The following is a 26,862-nucleotide window of genomic DNA, read 5'->3' on the forward strand; positions in this document are numbered from 1 at the left end:
CTTGTTGTTTCCGAGAAAATTTATTGCCACTAACTGGAAGGCTTTCCATGCCGTCTTTTCCTTGCCACGTAGTGCATGGTCAAATGCATCATCTCGAAGAAGTTCACGAATCTAAGGACCAACAAAGACACCTTCCTTTATCTTAGCTTCACTTAGGCTTGGTCTACACTAACCCCCCAAATCGAACTAAGGTACGCAACTTCAGCTACGTGAATAACGTAGCTGAAGTTCGAAGTACCTTAGTTCGATCTTACCTCGGTCCACACGCGGCAGGCAGGCTCCCCCGTCGACTCCGCGGTACTCCTCTCGTCTAGCTGGAGTACCGCAGTCGACGGCGAGCACTTCCGTGTTCGACTTATCGCGTCCAGACAAGACACGATAAGTCGAACCCAGAAGTTCGATTGCCAGCCGCCGAACTAGCGGCTGGGTATAGACGTACCCTTAACCTTGGAAATTTTCCCCCAGAGGTAGTTGAAAGCTGCTTGTGTTTTGTCAATGGCCTTGACAAAGTTCTTCATCAGACCCAGCTTGATGTGTAAGGGTGGTAACAAAATCTTTCTTGATTCAACAAGTGGTGGATGCTGAACACTTTTCCTCCCAGGCTCCAATGACTGTCGGAGTGGCCAATCTTTCTTGATGTAGTGGGAATCTCTTGCACGACTATCCCATTCGCAGAGAAAACAGCAGTACTTTGTGTATCCAGTCTGCAGACCAAGCAAGAGAGCAACAACTTTCAAATCGCCACAAAGCTGCCACTGATGTTGGTCATAGTTTATGCACCTCAAAAGTTGGTCATGTAGTCCATATGAAGGAAACCTATGACAACATGAAAACTGGAATTGATGGCAAAACATTGCCATTATGCAGTAAAACAGCTTTAAGACTTGTCTTCGATGAATCAATGAACAGTCTCCACTCATCTGGATCGTGAACGATGTTGAGGGCTGCCATCACACCATCGATGTTGTCCACTTTTTCTTCTTTGACACACCTTTCTCAACTGGAGGAACCATGCAGAAGTAACAATTGCTGGTATGATCTGTTGGCTCTCTCCAAATCATTGGTACTGCAAAAGGCATAGATTTCCTTTTCCTGTTCAACCACTGGCAAAGATTTGTTGCACAAGTGTTGCAGCATATGTGTGGGGCCCACCTCTTGTCCTGATCTCCAATTTTGCAGCCAAAATAAAGGTGATAGGCTTTCTTAACCATACTGGTTATACTGCGCTTTTGTGATGCAAAAGTCACTTCACCACAAACATAGCAGAAGTTATCTGCACTGTTCACACAAGTACGAGGCATCTCTGCTCACTTTGGCTAAACAGAAATGTGTCCCTTTGCAAAATCAAACCCTGACAAATAAGAGAGCACGACACTGTATGATTTCTAGAGCTGATATAGGGCAATTTGTTCAGCAGAGTGATGTAAGCTTCGTTATGATTGCATCATCCATGACTTCTAGGAATAACATGATGCAATTCATATCATGTATGACGCAATACCAGCTTCAGATTGCATCATTCATTGTTTTGTCTAAAAAGCAAGTACTGCCCAAACCCAGTCATAGATTTATTCATAGATCCAGTCAAAGATGTATTTTAGTCATTTCTGCTTTAAATTGAGATCCCTTCCCTTTATAACTCACTTATCCTCCGCCATTCCCAAGTCAAGGGTCGTATATACTGACCCAATAGCATATCTTGAAAACTAGAGCCAATCAACAATTTTAAGCATCATTTTCATTCTCAGTGACCCAGAATTAGTAAAGTTTGACTACGTTTATTTCAGAAGCATTTTTGCTGTAGAGCAGTGTTATTCTATACTGTAGTTTATTATTATTTCAAGGCTCTGTGATATTCTGGGAAGCACACAGTAAGTAATCCTGCAGAAGGAAGTTTTGGTGGACAAATGCTAAGTGAAGGACTCAAATTTATAGTACTTTAAAGTTGTCTTTTCTTTTGGAATGCTGAAAGCATGGGTACGTATATAATAGCTGTATATGAAATCAGAGTTAGTGTGTTCATATTACTGTATAAACCCATAAATGGAAAAAACCCCAATGATAGCATAAAATCCGCGAAGAGTTACATACCTTACAGTAATGGTCATTCTTAAAGATGTGTTGTCCACGTGGATTCCACTCTTAGTGCGCATGCACCCTACGAGCATGAGATCAGATTCTCTTTGGCTTGCAGTGTTTGTTGGGGCTGTGCCTGCACCCTAGATCCCCTTAAACCCAGCTACTCAAGGTCATAAAGGATGCTTCAGGACAAACCAACCCTCAGTTCCTGTGGGGATGTATCATCCCTACAGCAACCTAATGGAAAGTTCCATGAGGAGGTAAGGGTCACGATGGGACACTTGCAAGGTAATAAATCGTGGCCTTATGTAATTATATAAGATGAGGTAAACAAGGTGATAAATCATGGCCTTATGTAAGGAACGGTTGAACCAATCGGTGTGGGGCTATACATGTGATAAACACATGATTCTCCTTCTTGTCCAATTCGTAGATGTGTGATTATAGCCTAATTGTGTTATGTAATGTTAAGAAAAACTATAAAAGAAAGCTTGTAATAAACAGGATTCGATTCAGCTTGCAACCATATTGGTCGTGTGTTTTATCCGCTCCGCATGGGACCCCACAAGTTCCTTCACCAGTATAGAATCCCAGAGAAACAGAACTCCTTAGAAGCTGGGAAGGAGAGCGATCATGGAATCTGTGTGGATAGCACATCTTGAAGAACTACAGTTACTGTAAAGTAAGCAACTGTTCTTTCTTCAAGTGCTTGTCCCTATGGATTCCAATCGATGATTAAGAAGCAGTTGTTTCCCTGCTTGGAGATGGGTATTAGGGGTTCTAATTAAACAGTGACTGCAGGACAGCCTTATCAAAACAGGCATCCAATCTGGAAGCCTCTACCAAAGGCTAAAACCCTATAAGGTGTGCACCAAGCTCCACATAGCTGCCCTACGGATTTCAGAAATAGGGACGCTCTTCAAACAGGCAGTAGAGGCTGCCTGATCTCTAGTGTCGATAGGTGGATCTGACTTGGCTAACTCATACCATGTTTTTATATAGTTGCAGACCCCATTTAGACTACCTCTGTGAGAATACTGACTGATCTATAACCCTCTCTACAAAGGCCAGAAAGGGGCTAGATGTCCCCCAAGCAAGGAGCAACATATGGAACATTGCTTGGGGATATGTCCCTCTCCTAAGCAGAGAAGGCATCAGGAGTGCCAGTTATTAGCCAAAGCCTCACATGAGGGATGGGTCTTAAATCCTAGAAATTTAGCTTCTGTCATGTTAGCAGCAGTCTTGCAGGGAGCTGCAGGGGATAGGTGGGGAGCACAGGGGGTGTCATGTCTAGCCTAACCAAAAAAAAAAAAAAAATGTATCTACACCAAAATAAACCCACACACAACACTCCCCCAAAACCTTTACTGTCTATGAGAACTAACAACTAACACTAGCAGTTTTCAGAAAGAAAAGTGGACACTGCAGGAGTTCTGCACAGGTGGTAAGAAGGAACTAAGGGAAGGTTGCCTGCTCCACCCTCTGTAGTCTAGGGTAGAGGGACATGAAGCATCTAGGGTGCAGGCTGATCAATGGACATTGCAGACCAAAAAGAATACAATCTCATGTGTATGAGGTGCATGCACACCAAGAATTAAATACGTGTATACAACCATTCAAAGAAGGACTAAACCTTATCTTCATTCCCATATACAGTCTCTGTTTAATGTCTGAATCCACTGTGATAAAGTTCCTCCTCTATCTTGGTGGGTCCTGCGCTTATGGGCGGATTTTCGTTCCTCAGAGATTCACCATGTGGGTTGGGGAACAGCCCAGAGACCTTCCCCTCTGAAAGAAGCCACAGTCCAGGTCAATTGAGAGGTTTGGGGGGAACCCGTGCCCGCCCTCTACTCCGGGTTCCAGCCCAGGGCCCTGTGGACTGCAGCTGTCTATAGTGCCTCCTGTAACAGCTGCATGACAGCTACAACTCCCTGGGCTACTTCCCCATGGCCTCCTCCAAACACCTTCCTTATTCTCCTTATTATTATTATAAAGGTGCCACAAGTACTCCTGTTCTTTTTGCTACCTACAAGAGCGACCCTCTGGCTTTGGGTCAGTATTCGGGTTCCCAAGGCCTTAGCTGCTCTTCTTTCCCTTTTTGTCTTTCTACCCTGTCTGGGAGTGGAGAACAAATCTGGGGATATTTCAGAGAAGATTGGGGGTTGACAGTCTGCTGTGGATGCCTCATCAATTTTAGGGTCCCCATCTTTCTCCAATCCCGCTACTGGGAGTAAGTTTCCAAACCCTGGGAAGTCCCTCCCTATGAGCACCGGGTATGGGAGTTTAGGGACTACACTTGCTGCTACCTCAGTAGTGTTCCCTTGGATCTCGATTTTTACTGGGATGGTGGGGTAGTAACTAACTGTCCCATGGACACGTTATCCCCGTACGTTTAGCCTGCAGCAGCTGACTACGCTTCACGAGCTTCCCTGAGATAAGCGTGATAGCACTCCCCGAATCAACCAGTGCCGTGGTCCCTACCCCCATTTAGTTTCACTGGTCTGGTATACATATGTGGGGTTAGTGAAACCCCCACAAGGTGGATTAGGGAGCATGGAGCTACCCAGTTCCCCAGGTTACACTGCATAGGCTCCTCAGCATTGGGACACTGTGCAGCTATGTGTCCCCACTCCCCGCAGGCATAACATCTGTATGGTGCCCTAGGCGTTCCCCAGTCTCTTGGTTTGGGCAATCTAACATCACGATCCTCTTCTCCCTCAGTGCTCCGACTCTTTGTGGCCTCTGATGGGCCTTCAGTCTCTCTCTTTTTCCACCTGGGCCCTCCTGGTGGCCCAGTCACCCGAACTTTAGGGTTTGGTGCTGCTAGTTTAACCCGGGTGCCTCTTCCTTAACTGGTCGGGTCAGCTCCCTCGCTGTCCTTCGCCTCTCTACCAGGGCGACAACCTCGTCATAGGTGGAGGGTTCGTTCTGGCTTACCCAGGCACCAAGGTCTGGTGGTAGTCCCCTCATCTATCGGTCGATGACCAGAACCGCTAGTATCTCTTCCGGACTCCGGGACTCTGTTTGCAACCACTTTCGTGCGAGATGGATGAGGTCATGCAATTGGGACCGCAGGGTTTTGTCTTCCTGGTACCTCCAACCGTGATACTGCTGGGCCCGCACTGCTGTCGTTACCCCAGATCTGGCCAGGATATCTGCTTTCAGCTGGGGGTAGTCTGCCGCAGCCTCTTCAGGCAGATCATGGTAGGCCTTCTGGGCCTCCCCACACAGGAATGGGGCAAGGATGCCAGACCACTGATCTCGAGGCCAGGCCTCCCGTAGGGCTGTCCTCTCAAAGGCCAGAAGGTATGACTCTACATCATCCTCCCGTGTCATTTTCTGCAGCCAATGGCTGGCCCGTATGAGCCGCGTCCCATCATGGCCGCGATTCAGCTCTGTAAGGAACTTTACCTGGTTTACCAGTTCCTGCAACATAGCTCGGTCTTGAGCAGCCTGGTCCATCAGCAGGCGATTAGTCTCTTGCTGCAGCCGCACTGCCTCCTGTTGGGCGGCTGCCTGGACACGGGTAGCCTCCTGCTGGGCTGCCGTAGCATGTATCAGTGCCCACACTACATCATCCATTGTGGTGAAAAAAAATAAAATAAACCCTCTTTTTTTTTTTCTTTGATTTTTTTTTTTTTTTAAATCACCCTCCTTCTTCCGCCGCGCTGTGCACCCCAAGATCCCACTCCTGACACCAGTGTGACAAAGTTCCTCCTCTATCTTGGTGGGTCCTGCACTTATCGGCAGATTTTCATTCCTCAAAGATTCACCATGTGGGTTGGGGAACAGCCCAGAGACCTTCCCCTCTGGAAGAACCCACAGTCCAGGTCAATTGGGAGGTTTGGGGGGAACCCGTGCCCGCCCTCTACTCCGGGTTCCAGCCCAGGGCCCTGTGGACTGCAGCTGTCTATAGTACCTCCTGTCACAGCTGCATGACAGCTACAACTCCCTGAGCTACTTCCCCATGGCCTCCTCCAAACACCTTCCTTATTCTCACCACAAACTGAAGTGAGCTCCTTTTTAAAACCCAGGTGCCCTGATTAGCCTGTCTTAATTGATTCTAGCAGCTTCTTCCTAATTGGCTCCAGGTGTCCTAATTAGCCTGCCTGCCTTAACTGGTTCTAGCAGGTTCCTGATTACTCTAGTGCAGCCCCTGCTCTGGTCACTCAGGGAACAGAAAACTACTCATCCAGTGACCAGTATATTTGCCCTCTACCAGATTCCTGTACCCCACTGGTCTGGGTCTGTCACACCACTTATAGTAGAAGGCAAATTAAACCCTCTAAATCCCAATAGGAAACAGTCTCTCAGACAGTTTAACTGTACATGTTGAAAGTTTCCCACAGGCACTATCAATAAGAAACACTATATAGGCACATGAAAATTCAGTAAGTACTTTTCTATAAGACGTAGGCCTTGGAAGAGTTAGGTGACTGCCAAAATAAACTTAGTGCAAAAAAAGTGCACAGTTGTAAGAGAGTTAACATAAAATGTGTCACACAATGTTGATATCTTTTCCCCCCATACCTGTAATTAATTCTCAACACAAGCAATTCAGTGTTACTTTAGCTGTCCGTTTACTGCATTGTGTGAATAGCCTACCTTCTGTATAAAATTTGCAATCATTCATAAATTTGTTTTAATTGAAAAATGAGAGGCAAGGGGAAGAGTAACCTCTGAATTTACAGGCCTGAGTAATGTTGACTCTTAAAAATAAATGCAGTATCCAATGGATAAATTTTTACAGATGTTACATTGTGTTACACTGTTCACAACTAAATGAATCTACATCCTGGGTAACTATTATGCAGATAGGGTCTGGCTGGTAGAAAAAGCCAAGCCTTCAACTGAACAGTCCATGCATTTGAAAATATAGCAGTTTTTTTTAAATTAAGGATGGAAATAATCAAATGCTTTGCCACTAAAGCTTTAAAAGCACTGCACTGAATTACAGAGGTCTGTGCAAACATGTATGTGCTGTTCTTAATCTTGGGCCTGATCCAAAAATCACTGAAATGAGCAGGCTTTCCATGAATATTGGATCAGGGCCTTTAGCGTTGCTCCTTTGTTTTACTCTGTATTGAATATTATCATCTTCATAACCACATAGATTTAGATGTTTTACTTAAGATGCTAAAGTGTTACAAACACACCTCTTTAGGTCACTTATGGTTTCATACATGCTTGTTATTTAAAACACAAACACTTTAAGAGTATTGTGGTGCCATATGAGTGAATGCAAGGTCCTTGGAAGCTTCATAATCCTGCCTGTCATTTTGGATTTGCCTTTCAAGAAGGAAGAATCCCTGACGTTATTTTAAAGTTTTTTTTAATTACGGAGGCATATTTCACTACTGCCAAGCTTTATCTGTCATTTTAATTTATAAAGCAGGAGTGCACTACTCTCACTAAAGCAACTGCTAGATACTCCTGCCCTTTTCTCCAAACAGTGGCAGCTTCAAAGAGCTCTCTCCTTTTGTTGCTAAGTCCTTATAGATCAGCACGATTACTGAAAATACAGGCCCCAGAAGATCATTTCCAAAGCCAATGGTACGTAAACCTCAGATGCAATATTAGCAGCAATTAAAATTAGATTGGAAACTGTATGCATGTTCTAATGTTTAAGTTATTGGTATTCCCTCACTCTCTGCACCTACCAAAAGACATTCCATTAACCCATCCTTCTGCCCCCCCAAAAAACAACAACAGAAGCCATGCACACACAACTAGTACAGAATAGGTTTGGCCAGAATAGTAGTCTTCAATTATATGGAATCAAGATTACTGATAAACTACTTTTGCCTTCCTCACACACATGGTCCCCTATTCTGGCCATTAACTATTGCATTTAGGAATCAAGTAGCAGGGATGGTCAAAAAAGTCTAACTATATAAACCTCACCAGACTTGGAGATGGGGATCTTGCTATCAACACCCATGACTTTCAGGGCCAGATTAACTCTCCTGCAGGTGTGGGGCTATTAGATTTTGTGGGGCCCCTGTATATAAGTCTTTTTCCTAATTTAAAACAAAATGATCACAATTATGGCATCGAGGCTATTAATGCTATACTAAACTGGACTTTTAATTGACATAAAGCTGTTCTGTAGTTACATTTCAGTCTTAAAACATGTACAATATAGTTAAGTTAATTCAGAATAGCCTACTTCTTACCTTAGAACAGCTGTCAGAGACGTGCCAGCAGCCGGCCACTTCCGGAAGCGGCGTGGGGCCACAGCCTGCTTGAGCCCTGCTGCGCCGGTGGACTTTTAGCGGTCTGGAGATCGCGATCAACTGGCAGAGGCTCCAAGATTGACCAGTCAATCGTGATCGACAGCTTGGTGACCACTGAATTGTATATAATTATGGATTTATTTTTGCAGGGCCCCTCTTAGCCTGAGGCCCTGAGCTGCAGCCCCTAAAGCCCCGGCGTTAATTTGGCCCTGATGCTTTTGTAACTTCAAGGTTATTATTTTTAATTACTGTAGCACCTAGGAGCCCCAGTCAAGGACCAGGACCTCATTGTGGCAGGTGCTGTACAAATAGGGTGACCAGATATCCTAATTTTATAGGGACAGTCCCGATTTTGGGGTCTTTTTCTTATATAGGCTCCTATTACCCCCAACCCCGTCCCGATTTTTCACATTTGCTGTCTGGTCTTTTTGTACGTAGGGTGACATTTCCTGCTCCAAAGCCTACAATCCAAGTACACAACGAGACACAAGATGGAGTCAGATGGAGGAGTACAAGGAAGCAATGAGACAATACTGTTCAGCATGACAGGCTGTAGTCTCAACACACCAGTGGCCAACTGGTTGGACAACTGCAATGTATTCTACAGTGGGCTACATTTTAATTGATCTGGAAGCTACGGTTGGTGCAGAAGGTGGCCATCCACATGATAAGTGGTAAGTCTCAGAGAGCATATGAAATGTGTGCTATGGAACCTGCACTATTTACGTAGGAATTTAAAAGGTGTTGTTTTTTATCTACAAAACCAATAGAGCCTGACACCAGCCTACCTCAGGATACACTGCCACCGTTGCAATCAGCAAAGGCACGGACATGAAATCGGGGATGGGACTTGCATGGTGTTCTCCATAAGGGCCAGCAGACTCTAGAATACCCTTCCTTCCCTGGTCCAAAATACCTCAGGTTTGTCAGCTTTTAGAGTATGCTGCAGGGTCCACTTTTTTCACCTGGCCTTTGAACAGCAATAGCCGTTAAGGCAAGTGTGTGGCAGGGGTTAGTATTTGATTATGAGCTGCTGTTTAGTGCAAAGAATGAGTTGATTAAAATAAAAAAAACAAAAATATAATTCAAATAAATTGGCAGGGTTATCAGATAGTTTGTTAGTCTAAATAAGAAAAATAAATGAAAATACTGAAAAATAGCAAAGTTTTTCATGCGCACACACACACACACACACACACACACGTACGTTCATGCTTTCTCCCATGCAGCCCCATATACATGGCATAAGCTCCTTGTAAACACCCAAAGCCACTGCCCTCTCCTTCAAATCTCTCCTTTGCTGTGATGCCTACAAAAAATTTGACAACATTGAGCCTCTGGTGTGAAAGATCAATGCCTAATGTGCTGGCTAGTATCTAATTTTTGACTGACTGTGCCACACACTGTAAAAAGTATTTTTAAAATGTTTGAAAACTTTTTTTTTTTTTAAACTGGCACTGGATTCTAACCCTTTGCCTTTAAAAAGGCATATACGTGAGTCCAGCTGTTTGTCTGTTGTATTCACCTTTTGTGGTGTCTTATACTTAAAGACTGGCAGTTTTGGAGGTAAGAATAGTGTTTTTCATTATGTGTACGTACACTGCCTAGCATAACGTGGCCTTGGTCATTGACTGGGGCTCAGTCCTAGGCTCTTTCATAGTACAAATAATAGCCAAATCACCGCAGACAGTATAGAAGGAAAAAATGAACTGCTGGACAAGGAGGCTACAGAAGCTGAAAGAGTAGAATATTTACTATTAAAAATACTAATGTGGTTAAATAAACCACAAAAACTAATTTAATCTAATACATGCTTTATTGACCATCATCACTAATTTTTCTATAGTTCTTAATATAAATCTCCGAAGAACATACATATAATTGTGTGCGCATGCACACGCCCCCAGATGGGATTCACAGTTAATTATTCTATTTAGTTAAGTTGCTAACGCTGATCATAATTTACAGTCACTACAGCAATTTACAGGCAATGCAAAAGATGTCAGTTTAAAACCAAGCATCTTTTATAAATAAAAAAAAGTCTCAAATTTCTTCTCTGAAGGCCAGTAAGCAAATCCATGACAGCATAGTACAAGTATTTTTGTTTTAAGATGGTAATTGTCTAACCTGCATAACGCACCTCATAACGCAGTTGTCCCAATCTTGACTAAGACTATCATACCAAACAAGGACCAATAAAAACCTGCCATTTGCTTGGTTTGGGCACATTACTCAGAAAGGTGAAGCCCTAAACAAGTTATGCAGGTCACTCAGGTAACTAGTCCTTGTTTGGGAACAGTCACATACTTTTTCTATTACTAACAAAATAAGGACACATCAGGTATTTATCTGTATTGGGATGTGTTAATACTATGTATTCTGATGAGAAAAACAGAGGGGATGGATGAGTTTACTCTATTTCAAGGTAAACTGAGTATCCAAGATCTCCTATTCTTCCATTTGACAACGCAACAAAAATAAAGTCACTAATGAATACATTTTCCAACAATGATCAGTGGGGACAAAGTCACTTTGAACCAAAAAAAATAGGCAACACCTTATCCTAAGGGTTTGGCAAAGGACTCTATTCTACTCAGATCCTTATAAATCCAGAAGAACTTGCCCCATAAGAATCAGGTCTAAAAGTCCCAAAAGACCAGGAATTTGAGAGAAGGAAGTAATGTTAGTATTGGGGAATCTATGCTGTAACATAAAGCATGTTAACTCCTGGCCTAAAGACATTCTGTGTAGGATACCTAATGTAAGCCAAGGGAGGGGGAAGACAATGTTATTCTAAAGTGCCAACACTGAATAGTATTTTCAGATAAATATATAGTAAGGCCAGTGTCCTCAGGTGCATCCAAGGACTTCACTCTCAATAACTTTTTTTTTATTAAGACAACATGAAGTCTATTGTTTGCAGGTCCAGGGCATATAGGCCTAGCCCACCAAACAAGTCCAGAAGTTAGTTAGGCAGATCAAAAATTAGATTTGGGGGTCTGAGTCTCAGAAAATAGAAAGGTAAGAAGTGCACCTCTTCCACCACTTTTTAATTAGTTCATGGGAGTCACAATACTAGCACCAAACCATAATTGCTCTGCAACCCTAGATGCACATCACCACACTGATAAGATTTTCAAAACTATTAAAACTAAATTAAGACAGAGTCAGATGGGGGAGCGAGCAAGAAGAGTATGGCAAAGCCAGACTCAGGGCACAGCTGAGTTTCCTCTTCTCAAAGCCATGGAAAAGGAGAAACCAAGTTGCTTACAGGGACCACATCTACTTTAAAGCCTTGAACACCAAATGCCTAGTGCAGTGGTCCCCAACCTTTTTCGTCTGGCGAGCACCAGACGACGAGCCACGAAGGACCATGGCGGCGGACGAGCATCTGCCGAAATGCCGCCGACAAGCGGTAACGTCAACAGGCGTCGCCGCCAAAATGCCGCCAACAAGTAGTGTCATCCAGACGCATCGCCGCCGAAAATCTGCGGCATTTTGGTGGCGACGCCTCTGGATGACACTGCTCGTCAGCGGTATTTTGGCAGATGCTCGTCCGCCGACCAGTATGCAGGCGCACTTCAACGCCATGGCACCCGCCGGGATGTCTGAGACCCCTAGCCTAGTGCCACAACCCGGCCCTTGTGTGCCCATCCCCAAATGGTCACGGCTTTCCTATATGGTTCCAAGGCTCTACAACCCCATATTCAAACAGAGGAAATATGAAATGGCTACCCTAAGAAGAAAGTAATGCGACCCAATTGTAAAAGATTTATGAAAAAGTTTCCAAACTGAAATAATTTGAGTTATCAGCAACTATTGTTATATCAAAAATAACCAATTATTAGACTACATGATCTTTGCGGTCCCTTCTAACCCTATGATTCTATGAATTAGAAATAAACCAATAAACCGTACATGATTTACATATTAACATTCAGAGAAGACAAAATTTAGAACCTATTACTATTAATAAAAGGCTAAACTTGTGCATGGAATTGTGGAAGTCTCATATTGCTCACAACATTTTTCCTCCCACTCAAAACAGTCAAGTCCCCTATAATTAGCAATCTGTGCAATCACTTCCGTAAAGTTCAGCTTTCTTGGTAGCAGCACTTTAAATTAGTATCAAAGGAATAAAGTGCCACAGAATAAACTTGAGAGTTTGAGGAGTTGTGAGTTTGCTTATTTGGTGTTGGGGGGAAGGAACATTATGGAAAAATAAATCGTGGAGGTAGGTGGGGTTGATATCCACATTGAACCATAAGATAAAAGCAATTTATCATACACCTCTTATCACCTTAACTGCATCAGTCCCACTAATCTATTTCTGCCAGAACTACTGCAACATTCCAGAAGAGTGTCTAGCCACCATACACCCTTACCAACTAAAAAATAAATAAATAAATACCACAATGCCATATCCACTCCATAAAGTATGGAATTTTCCCTAAATTGCACTGGCCTGAAGAGTCAAATGTCAATTAGTGCTTGACCAGTGTTACACTTAAGTTCCAGTCTTGTAATGCATCATAGATAGAATGAAATACTACATCTCTTTGAAAGACTGGAAAACCTGCTTTTTCACTATTACAAGGCATTTGTTTCTAGCAGTGGTGAACAGTATGTGACTTTTTAAAGCCAAAGGGATAGAATGCAGTTTGTTTTTTAAGAAGCTCTCAAACATTTTAAAAACATTTGTTACAATGTGTGTCATAAACAGAATACTTAATGGCATAGTATGGCACAAAAGATGTTGTTGGCACTCATTTAGGATGACTTGTACCAATGACCTACAATCATCCCAAATGAGTGCTAATAAAACATTTCAATTGCACCTTATCTATCTATTCCAGGCCAAAAAATTAAGAGCACACATCATCAAATCAGGGATAAAACCGTTTACAGGGATCTGCAATTATCCAACCCCCCCCAAATTTAACTCCAGGAAATTCAGAGTTAAGACCATCAACAATGGCTGTCAGCAGAAAGTCCCTGGAATCAGTATTGGAATCTGGTTAAATGCTCGTGTTGAGCGGAGAAGACACTTTTCAGTACCATTTTGGAAAATATGGAGACTCAGTTATGCTTTCTTGTACAGGGAGATTTTGACAAACCAGTGAAGTGCCTGAAACCACTATGGCTTATTGTTAAAGGCAGCCTAGTCAGCAAGGCTGCAGACGTGTGTAAGTGCTTGAGACTAAGTAAAGTTTAGCTTTCAGTGAAAGCATTCTTGTGTTGTCCTGTTTGTGCCAGCCATCTATCGGTCGGACGGCCGTGTCTCCCCTGATTTATTTCCTGACACCACCTTGCACAGAGTAAAAGTTACCAAGAGCTTTGGGTTGAAAGAACCCCAGGTAACACTCTGAAATGGTAAACAATTCTGCCAAGATGACATTAGTACCATTTTTCAATACTCATTCAGGGGAAACCTGTTGTTAAAACACATCATCAGTCAGAGTTCTATTTTATAGCACAGATAGTGTTTGCCTGTGCCATGAACTGCAAAGAAACACTTAAGTTTCAGTAAATTTCACTGTGAAGACAACACAACAGACAAAGGAACAGCACAGGTCAAAGGAAAGCAGAACGAACAGAATGTGGGGAGAAGCAAATGTTGGTCTTCTCTATGCTAGGGTTTTGATTACAAAAAATTTTCCACCACTGCCAACACTCATGTAAGTTATCTTAGTGACAGTCCTAGTGTAGATGTGGCCACCAGTGTTTAACACCATGTCATTTAGGCTAGGTCTATACTACCCGCCTGAATCGGCGGGTAGAAATCGACCTCTCGGGGATCGATTTATCACGTCCCATCGGGACGCGACTATCGATCCCCGAATCGGCGCTCTTACTCCACCAGCGGAGGTGGGAGTAAGCGCCGCCGACAGAAAGCGGCAGAAGTCGATTCTGCCGCCGTCCTCACAACGGGGTAAGTCGGCTGCGATACGTCGAATTCAGCTACGCTATTCACGTAGCTGAATTTGCGTATCTTAAATCGACTCCCCCCTGTAGTGTAGATGTACCCTTAGACCTTCTCAAAGCAGGTTTAAGCAACACTGTGTTAAACACCAGCTGTCATAAGAACCTTGTCCACATCAGATCTCTTGCTACCACCAATGGACCTGCACCAGTTGAAAAGTTTTGCTACCCAAAAATACAAGAAACACCAAACACATGACCCTACCACAGCCATCACCTATGCTGAGGAGGGAGAAGTGTAGATGAAAGTCAAGAGATGAGCACGGAGATGCTTGCAAGGACATTAAAGGGAAAAGTTAGTACTACTATACAGCACTCGGTGGATATGCACCCATTTACACCAAGGACAAATTTAAGTTGTACTTGTTTTAATTCAATTAACCATTTAAAATATTGTCAACCATTTTCCCAGTCTATGCTCCCAAGTTTAGATCCACCTTCCTCTGACTTCAGTAGCTCTGCAAGTTTAGACAACGTACCTTAACTAGAAAAGAGCCCTACCCTTATTAATTCATACCACTTATGGCGCAGAAAAACCTATTAGGTCATCTAGTCGATCTACCTTTTATAGTCTAGTTTTAGGTAATTCAAGCAATAGTACTTCTAGTGCTATCCTTGAAGACTATCCTATCACCAACAAATCTCAGTTTCCAGAGTTCTGGGAGGGCATTCCATCAATTTATATAATGGTGGTGTAATATTTTCCATCCCACTCTTTACATGCTAACATTGTTTGCTTTTAAATAGCACTGCAAGCTGAGAAGGTTTTCATTGAGCTACACAGGCTAACATCAAAATCTTTTTTCTGACTGGTACTGTGAATTTTAGTACCCTACAAAGTACACCTCTAGCCTGATATAACGCTGTCCTCAGGAGCCAAAAAATCTTACGTTATAGGTGAAACTGCGTTATATCAAACTTGCTTTGATCCGCCAGAGCACGCAGCCCCGCCGCACCAGAGCGCTGCTTTACCGCGTTATATCCGAATTCATGTTATATGGGGTCGCGTTATATCAGAGTAGAGGTGTAGGTGAGTAGTTCAAGTGCATCGTTCAAAGGTATATTGTCTTTGTTAACATTTCTCTGACAGTTTCTGTCATCTCATCTTGATGAGCCTAAACAATTCTGCGAAATCTGCAACTGTGGATTACCCTCTTTCTTAGATCACTAATACACTGAACACTGGTTCTAGTACAAAACATTTGTGCACCCAATTTTCAACATGGCAAAAGGTTAATAGTGACAGTCTAGCCCCGTTTTCCATCTCTTAAGCAGTTTTTAAATACATGGTATTCTCTCTCTTACCCCATCTATTAGGTTTCCTTAATCGCCTCTTGTGAAGGACTTTATCAAAGTGTTTTTGAAAGACCTCAGATCAGCTGGTTCTCCTTTAACCACTATATTGTTGACAATCCTAAAGAATGTCTTTTTTTTTTTTTAAGTTGATACTGCCCCCTTAAGTCATTTGATGCTCTTCTCTAAAAAGAAGGAAAAAACAACATTCAATTATTGACCTCTTGAGTATTGGAGCTGCCCAAACCTGCATAAAATGTACATACACCACAATCACAAAATTCAAAAAGAATTGATTTTCTTGCCATTTGTAGTGGCTTTGTGACACTAAAAGCTAGACAATAGAATTAGCAGGTCCCAAGACTTGAAATGCAGACTTATTTTCCACATAAATAATTGGTCTTATTATAAGAAGTTACTGGGTGTGGGGCCATATTTAAAAGGAGTTGCCTGACTTTTAAACAAAGCACTCAAGCCATTTATATAGTATACATTCTATGTTAATTTTCCCTAACAAAGGCACCCCACCTATCCTATCTATCCACAGCCTCTTTTTAGCAGATGATCTTTTTAGTATGCATGCTAAAAACTCTCTTAACAAAAATACCAAACATCCGGAGGATAATCTGGGTGGGACTGAAGAAGTTCAAAATTAACTTTTCCTCTCCCAACAATATATTCTTTAGTCATAAATGTTGTCATCTGAAAAGCAAGAGAATTCCATAAAATTATCAGTTAATTGGATCAAGCCTATACTTTTGCAGATGTTCTTCCCTAAAAGCGGCTATTTTAAACAGACTAGAATTGTACCAACAATAGTGTACTAGATTAGAGAAAAGGATGTACAAAATGTGTTCTGGCAAAGACTACATAGTGGCCTATGGAAAACTGCCAGGTCCAGCCATGTACAAGATTCTGTTTTTCAGTGGCTCCTCCATCTCTATTATAGCAATATTACAGTTATAAAAAGCTATATAACAGCTAAGCCCTGCTGGCCATTTGTAGCATACTATTGACATACTATAAAGGAAAATGGCTGTTAAAAAAAAAGATGCAATGACTGGAAAGAACCAGCTGTCTAGTTTAGAGTCTACCTATGTGGCAATATCTCAGAGATAGGAGTCTGAAGAAGACAAAACAAAAACAGGATTTTGTAAGCCACTTGGAAAGGACTGACTTTAAAGCTAAGCCCTGCAGGACATATAATAAAAGAGGGGGAAAGAAGATGTAGGAATAAGGGAAGGAAACTAAAGTAGAAAGTAGAGAGTGGGAAGCAACACAGCAATAGGTGGAAAGAGAGAAGGAACACCAAGCAATTGAGGCCTTGTCTACACTGGCAAGTTTCTGCACAGTAAAGCAGCTTTCTGCAGTGTAACTCCCGAGGTGTACACACTGCCAAGCCACTTATTGAGCAGAAACTGCGCAGTTGCAGCGCTGTAAAAAAAAAAAACCACCCCGATGAGAGGCGTACAGCTTTCTGCGTCGGGGCTACAGCCTGGTCGATTGCAGCAGCCTCCGGGAGGTGTCCCACAATGCCTGTTCTCACCTCTCTGGTCATCTATTTGAACTCTATTGCCCTGCCCTCAGGTGAACAACCGTGAGCCCCACCCCTTAAATTCTTTGGGAATTTTGAAAGTCCCCTCCTGTTTGCTTGGTGACCCGTGCAGTGGTCTCAGTGCATCTTTCCAGGTGACCATGCCTGCTCCACGCACCAAGTGATCCCCCGCTTGAAGCAATGCCGAGCTGCTGGACCTCATCAGCACTTGGGGAGAGGAGGCTGTCCAGTCCCAGCTGTGCTCCAGCCATATTATGATACCTATGGACAGATTTCACGGTGCATGACAGAAAGGGGCCATGACCAGGACACACTGCAGTGCAGGGTCAAAGTTAAGGAGCTGCAGAACTTCTACCACAAGGCACGGAAGGCAAACCACCGCTCGGGTGCTGCACCCACGAGCTGTCAGTTCTACAAAGAGCTGGATGCGATACTCGGTGGTGACCCAACCTCACTGCGAAGGCCACTGCGGATACTTCGGTGGCTCGCGTGCCAGTCAAGAGTCGACCGAGTCGGGAGGAGGAAATCTTGGACAAGGATGTGGAAGGGGACCCAGAGGCAGCGGACGACTCGGAGGTCAGAGATGCATGCAGCCAGGAGCTCTTCTCTACCCTGGGGACAGGAATGATTATAAGGCCCCCCCCAAAGTGCTGGCTCTCCCCAAGAAGCACATGCCCAGTGTACAGTATGGTCCTGGAACACTGATTTCTCCTGCCTCTGCAGTTACTCACCATTTTGAAGGTCTTGTGGCTCATGTGTGCTTGCCTGGAGACAGCCAGTTAGTGACAGGTATGTGAATAGTGTTTTAAATCACTGAATCAGTGGTCTGTGTGTTGCAAACAATACTGCTTCTGTAAAATGTTGCATTTTGGCTTCACAGATATGACCTTGGAAGCCCAGCCTCCCTCTTTGTTATCGGCAGCTGAACAGCTGTGCAGAATTAGAAAGCAACCACGAAGAACTAAAGAGGACTTTCTGCGTGATGTCATGGTGCACTCCGCAGCTGAAAAACATGAATTGAAGGAGTGGCGGGACAGCGAGAAGAGGGACCGAAAGGAGAACGCGGTGCGCCAGAACGAAGCCATGGAGCGGCTCTTGTAAGCTATGGAGCAGAAAGCGGACACGTTCCAGGCGCTACTAGCACTACAAACCAAACAGCTCCATACCCGCCCTCCCTCCCCTTCAGCCACTTTTGCAAAACTCTTTACCACGCGCCCCCCAGACACCGCCAACACATTCAACCTCCTGGATCCAGTCTGTACCCACTGCATTCCACTCCTCCCCCCATCACAGTCCAGCCCTACGGACTCCCAGTACCCACTGCACTCAATACCCATCCGCTACAGTTTAGCCCTGCTGAAGTACAGTACTCTCTGCACTGTACTCCAAAGGACAAGGCTGCATATGATACCTGGACATACACAAATCTAACCATCCCAGGACCCCACCTCCTCCTGGGACCCTCCCTTCCCCCACAGTGCTGATGTGGTTTTTTGTGTTTGTCTCTCTCCTCCAGTTGTTGTTTTTTTAATAAAATAATTGTGTTGGTTTGAAAGCAATCTTTATTCCATTAATTGAAAGCAAACAGAGCCCTGCAAAGCAACAGGCAATTTTCTTAAACCTTCCTAGTGCATCGTCTGCACCAATCACAATCACCTCCTAGCATTACAAGCACTGCACTCCCAGAGCATAGCATCAAATATTAGTGGCCTTCCGCTTCAAACTGCTGCCTCGAGTCATCCCCAATCCTTATGGCCCCACGCTGTGGCCCTCTAATAGCCCTGGTCTCTGGCTGTTCAAATTCAGCCTCCAGGCGCTGAGCCTCAGCAGTCCAGCCTTGAGCGAAGCTTTTACCCTTCCCTTCACAAATATTATGGAACATATAGCATGCGGCTATAAGCATAGGAATATTGTCATTGGCCAGGTCCAGATTCCCTGAGAGGTGGTAACTAGGTGGACGGGAGAAGCTCTCCCATCAACACAGCGCTGTCCGCATCGGGGATTAGGTCAGTGTAACTACATTGTTCAGGGGGGTGGATTTTTCACACCCCTGAGCAACATAGTAAGTTAGACTGATGTAAGTTTGTAGTGTAGACCTGGCCCAAGAACCCTACAATGCTTGGGAACAAGAGCAGCAAGCCAGAACTCTGATTAACCTATGGTCACAAGCCTCCACAAGTACTAGGATTTCTAAGCTTAAGTGAGAATGCTTTATCAAAGATGTATTCATCTATTACAGATGAAGTGCATAAAACTATTAATTTTGTATATTTTTAAAGAAGCTCATTCTTGTGTTGGTTTCCCCAACACTCTACTTTGTCAGCAGAAAGCAAAATCACATTTACAATAACCCTAACCTCTGAGAAAAGATAGGGTATTACAGCTTCAAATACCAAAATTGTTTCAATTTGTTTCTGCCCACAGAACAATTTTTTTTTTAAACAACAAAAGATTGCTACTTAAAAGGACAAAATAATTCTATACGGAACTTCAGAAGTTTTACTTAAAGCCCAAAAATTTTTTATAATGTTCCCTTAGGGTAAGCGCTATATCTCCCTCAGTCAAATGTTTCCATGCCTTCAAGTTAATATCTCACTCTCAACATTAAAATGTTTTTGTTTAATTGATAACATTTTAAGTCATATGTATATATCTTGTACATAACATTAATCTTTAAACAAAATACTCTTGATATTTCAGAAGTGCAGAGATGTTCATTTTGAAAAAGAAAAGTGTTGATGTATTTGCATTTTTAGTTTGCAAGATGGGAAAGTTACTCCATTTGTGATTTCTATTTATCTACAGATATCATCATTCAGTATCTTCAATGAGGTGTTAAACAGTTGCAGGATGAGTCGGGTGGAAAACTAGATCTTAAGTGGTTTGACTCTGTAAGGCACTTGTAAGCTTTGACTAGTCCATGATAAACTGGAAAAAAATGCCAATGGGCCTGTATACAGATAGCAACTGTAACTCAGACTAAGGTCTTGTCTACACTGCCACTTCACAGCGCTGCAACTTTCTCACTCAGGGGTGTGAAAAAACACCTCCCTGAGCGCTGCAAGTTTCAGCTCTGTAAAGTGGCAGTGTAGACAGCACACCCAGCGTAGACAGCTCTACTCCCAGCACTAGTAGCTACTCCCCTCCTGGAGGTGGTTTTTTTATAGTGCTGGGAGAGCTCTCTCCCAGCTCCGGTGCCGTGACTATACAGCCACAGCAGCGCTTTAACGTTGCTAGTGAAAACATGCCCTAAGTGAAAAAGACAGCTGAGTAAGGACAACTCTGGAAAAAAATCCTCTCTGACTAGGGCTCCCAACTAGGTACTAATTAGTGCACATTATTATTGGTCTTGGAAAGATTAAATTATTGGTAAATGTTGATTTCATCATATACATAAATCAACAATCAAAATTTACAGATGGCTAAAGAAAATGCTGTTTGAGAACTTAAGGATATTTATTTATATTTTAACAATTATAGAGTTTTAACTTTTTCAATCTCAATCTGTCATTAAATTATTTTATGACCCCCTTCCCACATCTGTGAAAATTTAAATGGATAAAAATAAAAAATGCTCAAAAATAAATATTGATATTATCCATCAAAATGTATGTAAAATAAAAATCAAATTCTACCAAACCTAATTATGATGTAGACAATAGAATGAGGCCACTGGCTAATTCCATATAAAATACTGTGCCAAAAAAAACTGGCAGATGTTAACTAAGCTACACTACTCACCTACAGTGGTTTCAAGCTCATTTATTCAAATATTCAGTGTTGAATCAAGACTGCAGAGAGACAATATTGGTTTCTAATAAAACTATTGCCAACAAGTATTTGAGGTCTATTGTCAATCATCTACATCTGGGATTTTCAAAGTGCTCAATGCTGGCTTTAATCTGCTCTCTTACTTTAACTGAAGAAAAAAAAAAAAAAAAAAAAACACCACCCTATTAACTGATGACTACCACCACAGAAAGTCATACAGAACAGTGGTTCTTAAACTCGGGCCACCGCTTGTTCAGGGAAAGTCCCTGGCGGTCCGGGCCAGTTTATTTACCTGCCGCATCCGCAGGTTCGGCCAATCGCGGCTCCCACTGGCCGCAGTTCGCCGCTCCAGGCCAATGGGGACTGCAGGAAGCGGCGCAGGCCGAGGCACGTGCTGGCCACCCTTCCTGCAGCCCCCATTGGCCTGGAGCGGCGAACCGCGGCCAGTGGGAGCCGCGATCAGCCGAACCTGCAGACACGGCAGGTAAACAAACCGGCCCAGACCGCCAGGGACTTTCCCTGAACAAGCGGTGGCCCAAGTTTGAGAACCACTGATATAGAAGGTTCAGAATAATGAATAAAGAAGCTAAGGGTAGGTCTACACTTACCCGGTAGTTCGGCGGCGAGCGATCGAACTTCTGGGTTCGACTTATTGCGTCTTGTCTGGACGCGATAAGTCGAACCCGGAAGTGCTCGCCGTCGACTGTGGTACTCCAGCTAGACGAGAGGAGTACCGCGGAGTCGACGGGGGAGCCTGCCTGCTGCGTGCGGACAGAGGTAAGTTCGAACTAAGGTACTTCGAACTTCAGCTACGTTATTCACGTAGCTGAAGTTGCGTACCTTAGTTCGAATTAGGGGGTTAGTGTAGACCTGGCCTAAGATTTGAACCCTCTGAATTTCAAATCAAAGAGAAGTATAAAACAAAAGGTATGTTTTATTCCTCTTACAAGAAGTCTTGCAAATCTTTCAGATTTAACCATTACAGTTACTAGACAGGATTTATCTTTACCTTCTGCAGTATTCAAGCACAATGATTCTATACACAAACTATTTGATAATCCAGAATGGATATAAAAGGGGAACATTCTGCTTTAAACAGCAGGGCACTGAACTATGAGAAGAGACAGAGTGCCTGGCTACATATTTAAGAGATACATTTATGTCAAAGCTAAATCCAAATTGTTAGTAAGCAGTCAAATAACTATGGTTTAGTTTTTAAGTTACTGGAATTATCATGCAAACACATCACTTTCTCACTATACTGCTTTCACTGTAGAATGCTTCCTTTACCAGAAGCAAAAACATTCAAACGTGCATGAGACAGAATCCATACAAAGTTGTTAACTGCTACACCTCTACCTCGATATAACGCTGTCCTCGGGAGCCAAAAAATCTTACTGCATTATAGGTGAAACCACGTTATATTGAACTTGCTTTGATCCACCGGAGTGCGCAGCCCCCCCCCGCCCCGAAGCACTGCTTTACCGCGTTATATCCGAATTTGTGTTATATCCGGTTGCGTTATATCGAGGTAGCAGCGTATTTGAATTGTTTTACACTGAAGTTGATACATTAACTCCTACTTTGACAGCATCTCTTTAAAGCAACACTGTTAAATCTAATCAACTGCAAGATGTGAAATAATTCACTGCCAGTATTGTAACTTGACTTTTTGTTTGTTTCTCTCCTCTATGGCCACATAAAAGGCCAACCACATACAAAATAAATTCACTGACTCTACAAAGAAAACAGTATGACTGACCACATGCACTATTATCAAATACAAGATGTATGCAAATGGGGGGGGGGGGGAGAATTAATTTTTTTCAGTGATAAAAACCTTAGTTATTTATATCAATCGAACATAAGACTTCAGACAGAAGATTTTTTTTAAGGTCTGCCACTTTGAATCAAAAGCAAAATTAAACCAAGAGTTGAAAAATTGAGATTTATAAAACAATCCAGTTGCTTAGTAAAACGCTCTGCGTGTGTACTAAACTGGGGAAGAGATTAAAATAAAATCTATTAGCCCCAAAACAGTGGTAAACTAGCCACAGTAGATAACAGAACTTCTGACTTTAAGCTTTCATTAAAATTGTTTCTAGACTTTAAGGTCATGAAAATAACCCAAATATAAACAGAATGTAAACAAATGAAGCAGAGTGATCTTCCTGCATCTGCTGGTAGACTACAGCAATGCCCCTTCAACTGCTTGGTAACTTTACCAAGCAGTAGCAGGATGAAATTAACAAGTTCTAGCCAGTTGCACAAATACAATTCAGAGCCTTGCTGGCAGCAGTGCAACTGTCAAGAGTGTCAGTTTCATGCTGCTGCAGTTAAGAGATAGGAGCAGCAGCAGAGAAAGGCAAAGAAACTATTCACTGAAGGACCCCATAAAAGAGAAGATGCAGTAGGCATGTAGTATAAGCATCTCCCCAGATCCTCCACTTCAGAGCTGGCTAAGCAGGAGGGAGTAAAGCAAGGCTTAGGCTACGTCCTCACTACAGCGGGGGTGGGGTGGGGGGGTGGATTTAAGATATGCAAATTCAGCTACGTCAATAGCGTAGCTGAATTCGACATATCCGAGCCAACTTACCCCGCTGTGAGGACGGCGGCAAATCGACCTCCGCGGCTCCCCCATCGATGGCGCTTACTCCTACCTGCGCTGGTGGAGTACAAGCGTCGATTCGGGGATCGATTGTCGCATCCTGACGAGATGCGATAATTCGATCCCCGAGAAATCGATTTCTACCCGCCGATTCAGGCGGGTAGTGTAGACGTAGCCTTAGTCTACTCTAGAAGTTTGCCCGTACAGCTATACAGCAAACCCACCTAGTGTAGATGCAGCTTAGACCAGCAAAAACATTCTTACTTCTATAGTAAAATGCATTTCTTGACCAAAATAAAAACAAATTAAAATAATTTTAAATAGACTTGGCAGAATTTGATATTTATATATTTTCCATGAATAATATCATTGTTCGATTTTAAGCCTTTTTTTCTGATTTTTATTTAGATGTTCACAGTTGTGGAACATTGGGGGAGGAAGTCAGACAATTATTTAATGACATGATGAGATTCAAAAAGTAAAAGCTTTATAATTTAAAACAAATTATTACATCAAAATATACAAAGGAAATATCCTTAGAACTCTAAAGTTCTCAAGCAGCATGTTTCTTATTTTGTCTCGCTGTACATTTCAAGTATTATCCAGGGAAATTATTTTTTCAGCAGTTTGTGTGAAATTGACATTTACTGACATTAACCAATAAAAATCAAATCCTTACAATGCTGATTATATCCTTCCTGTACAACTATTTTTGTCTTCCTTATTTTGGATCTTTGTTGCAATAGTCACTGCAAGTGGAGAGAAATGCTTATGGTTTATTAAAACTTTACAGTTCAGGCAAAGAAAGATGCCTAGCACTAACAGCACCAATTATTAACTGCTGTAAAGATCAATTAGATCTTGTAGCACTTATGAAAAGCAACAGATGGCAAAGAGTGGGACACTACAACAATAAAGACAAAGGGGGTGTTTTTTGCTCAGATTGCTTCGCCCCATACTCCCTTCAGATTAACAGAATTTACACTTAGGGATATTACAAGTATGTTAGAAGTAATATTATAGCATCTTAAAGTGCACAATTGCATTTATCTTACATTTTTTCATGTAACTTTTTATAAGCCTTAAAAAATATATGTTTTAAGATGTTAAGTACCATTTGAAATCTTTTGTACACTAACCAAAACCATCTACATTTACCAGGTTTCATAACACACACCAGGCCCAATGCTAAGAACACTCAAGCATTGCCCCTCAAAGCTCTAAAATATATAGCCATACAAAACTGCAGGAATCTAATATTCCTATCCAGTGATAAGTAGATTTCAAGTACAGATGGAAAAGGCAATTTGAAAGGGAATATATGAAATGTGATCCTGCAGGTTTACATTTCAGGGGAAGAGCCAAGCCTGTCTCCAAGGCATAGGTAATTCTGAAGATAGAAGTTTTCTATTAACAAATATTGGATACCCCATTATCTGTTCCTCTTTTTTCCTTAAAATTACAAAGCCAAATGATACAAACTATTTGTTTAAAATGAAGCTATTACCAAGCAAGCTGCTTCAATAAGTAGGGAAGCCGAAACCTGAGAGCCAAAAGTGAAAGAGCAGGTCAACCAGTTGGTCTCCTTTCTTAAACATGAAGCACTTTTTAATTAAAGATGATTGATTTACACAATAGGCACTGACAGAGATACAACTGTACAGACATTAGGTATGCAATTAGTTCAGTTACCATGGGGAGGAAAGATTGTACTGTGGTCAAATACACACATGCTGCCATGCCATTTTGTCTGCACCAAATTATACACATTCATCAAGAACGCAAGACATTGATAGCATCCGAATCTGACTGAAGACAGCTTATTTGAACACTTAATTTTTTTTTCTGCCTATGATTCTGGTGGAGAAGCAGCACAGGTGGAGACTCATCAGGACTCATACTGAACCAATGCTTTATCACCAAACAAGGTTCAAGGCCTTACAAATGGCTCTCAGAGGCCACTGGTCTCATAGGCACCTCTTTTGTACTACACGGTGCCATACAAAAAGAGTGCTAAGCAAATGGCCAAGAGCCTCTAGGCTGATTCTTATTCCTCTCTTGTGGACAAGAAAGTAAAATGAGAAGAGGAGCATTGGGCCAAATTCATCAAGGACATATCACCAATTAACACAAAGGATGAATTCGGGCCCCTTTGGTAAGAATGCCACAAAAATCACAATTATCAATTCTGACATGGCATTGTAATGAGGTGTCGATGCATGAAAATACTGCATTGTGGTGACAGTCATGACCCTCCAAATGAGCATGTTGTGGATCTCCATGACTCCATTCACTGGGTGAAAAAAAACCCAGATCCAGCAATTGGATCCTGTAGGATCTATCCTATTTTGGCCCTCACCAGCCAAATTCTATGACATGAATGAAGTATGGCTGCTTCTATGGCACTAAACAAGTTCAGACCCCATTGCATCCCAGCACTCGAGCTTAGCTAAAATCTAGATCTGGCATCTGGAGCTTGGCAGTTTTCTGGCCAACACTGTACAACCTAAATAAAAATTTGTGTAACAACATTGGAAAAATCTGAATCCTGACACATCTCAGCCCAATAGCACTGGAGAAACAAAATCTTGTACCTGGATCCTGCTAATTTTTAACTCCAGTCCCCCAAATTCTACTCTCTAAACAAAACAAAAATAGCAGGTCCCAGTAGACCTTAAAAAAAAAAAAAAAAAAAAAAAAAAAGTAGACCTTTTTGCAAACTGGGACAACAGTAACATAAGTAGATTCTTCTTGAGCCAGGTCTTTTTTAAATCCCAAATCCCAGAATTCTTCTAGCTAAAGAGAAATGCAACTCCAATTCTACTGCAAAAATCCAGAGACTGCTCACTAGCACTGCAAAGACACATATCTGTACCCAGAGTCTTTTGGAGCCTACAATTTTTTACCTCAAGCTCCCAAACTGGACTGTCAAATTAGACAACACACGTTGCTAATCTCACTCAAACAGAAAAATCCAGACTCCAACACTTCCTAGCGCAAGAACAATGCAAAAAACATATACCTGGCACTTACGTCTCGCCCGATCCAGCAAATTTTTATTCACAAACCTCTAAATTCTACTGTTTAGAACCTAGCTGCTCCTAGGACATCACAGAAGTCTGGCCCCCTGACACCACGAGCACTTGAAACAATCCAAATATGGCTCTGGATCCAGCAAGGTCTAGCCCAGTTTTTCCATCTCCAAAGTTTTACCTTTTAGCTACACCCAAAGTGGAGTTTTCCTTTTCTACACTAGTTTTCTATTTAACTTGTACAATTGTAGGGGTGGTGAGGGGGGTAGCAGAGTTACAGGGAGCAGCACAGAGTGGAAAGAAGTG

The 26,862-nt window shown here is 42.5% G+C and overlaps 1 protein-coding gene across 2 annotated transcripts in view; it reads right to left on the minus strand.

The window, feature by feature from the left end:
- Positions 1-26,862, minus strand: part of JMY (junction mediating and regulatory protein, p53 cofactor) — a 142,247-nt gene that overhangs the window by 113,476 nt on the left and 1,909 nt on the right. The window lies entirely within an intron of this gene.

Source organism: Chrysemys picta, chromosome 6 (genome assembly GCF_011386835.1).
Source record: "Chrysemys picta bellii isolate R12L10 chromosome 6, ASM1138683v2, whole genome shotgun sequence".
Lineage (NCBI taxonomy): Eukaryota > Metazoa > Chordata > Testudines > Emydidae > Chrysemys > Chrysemys picta.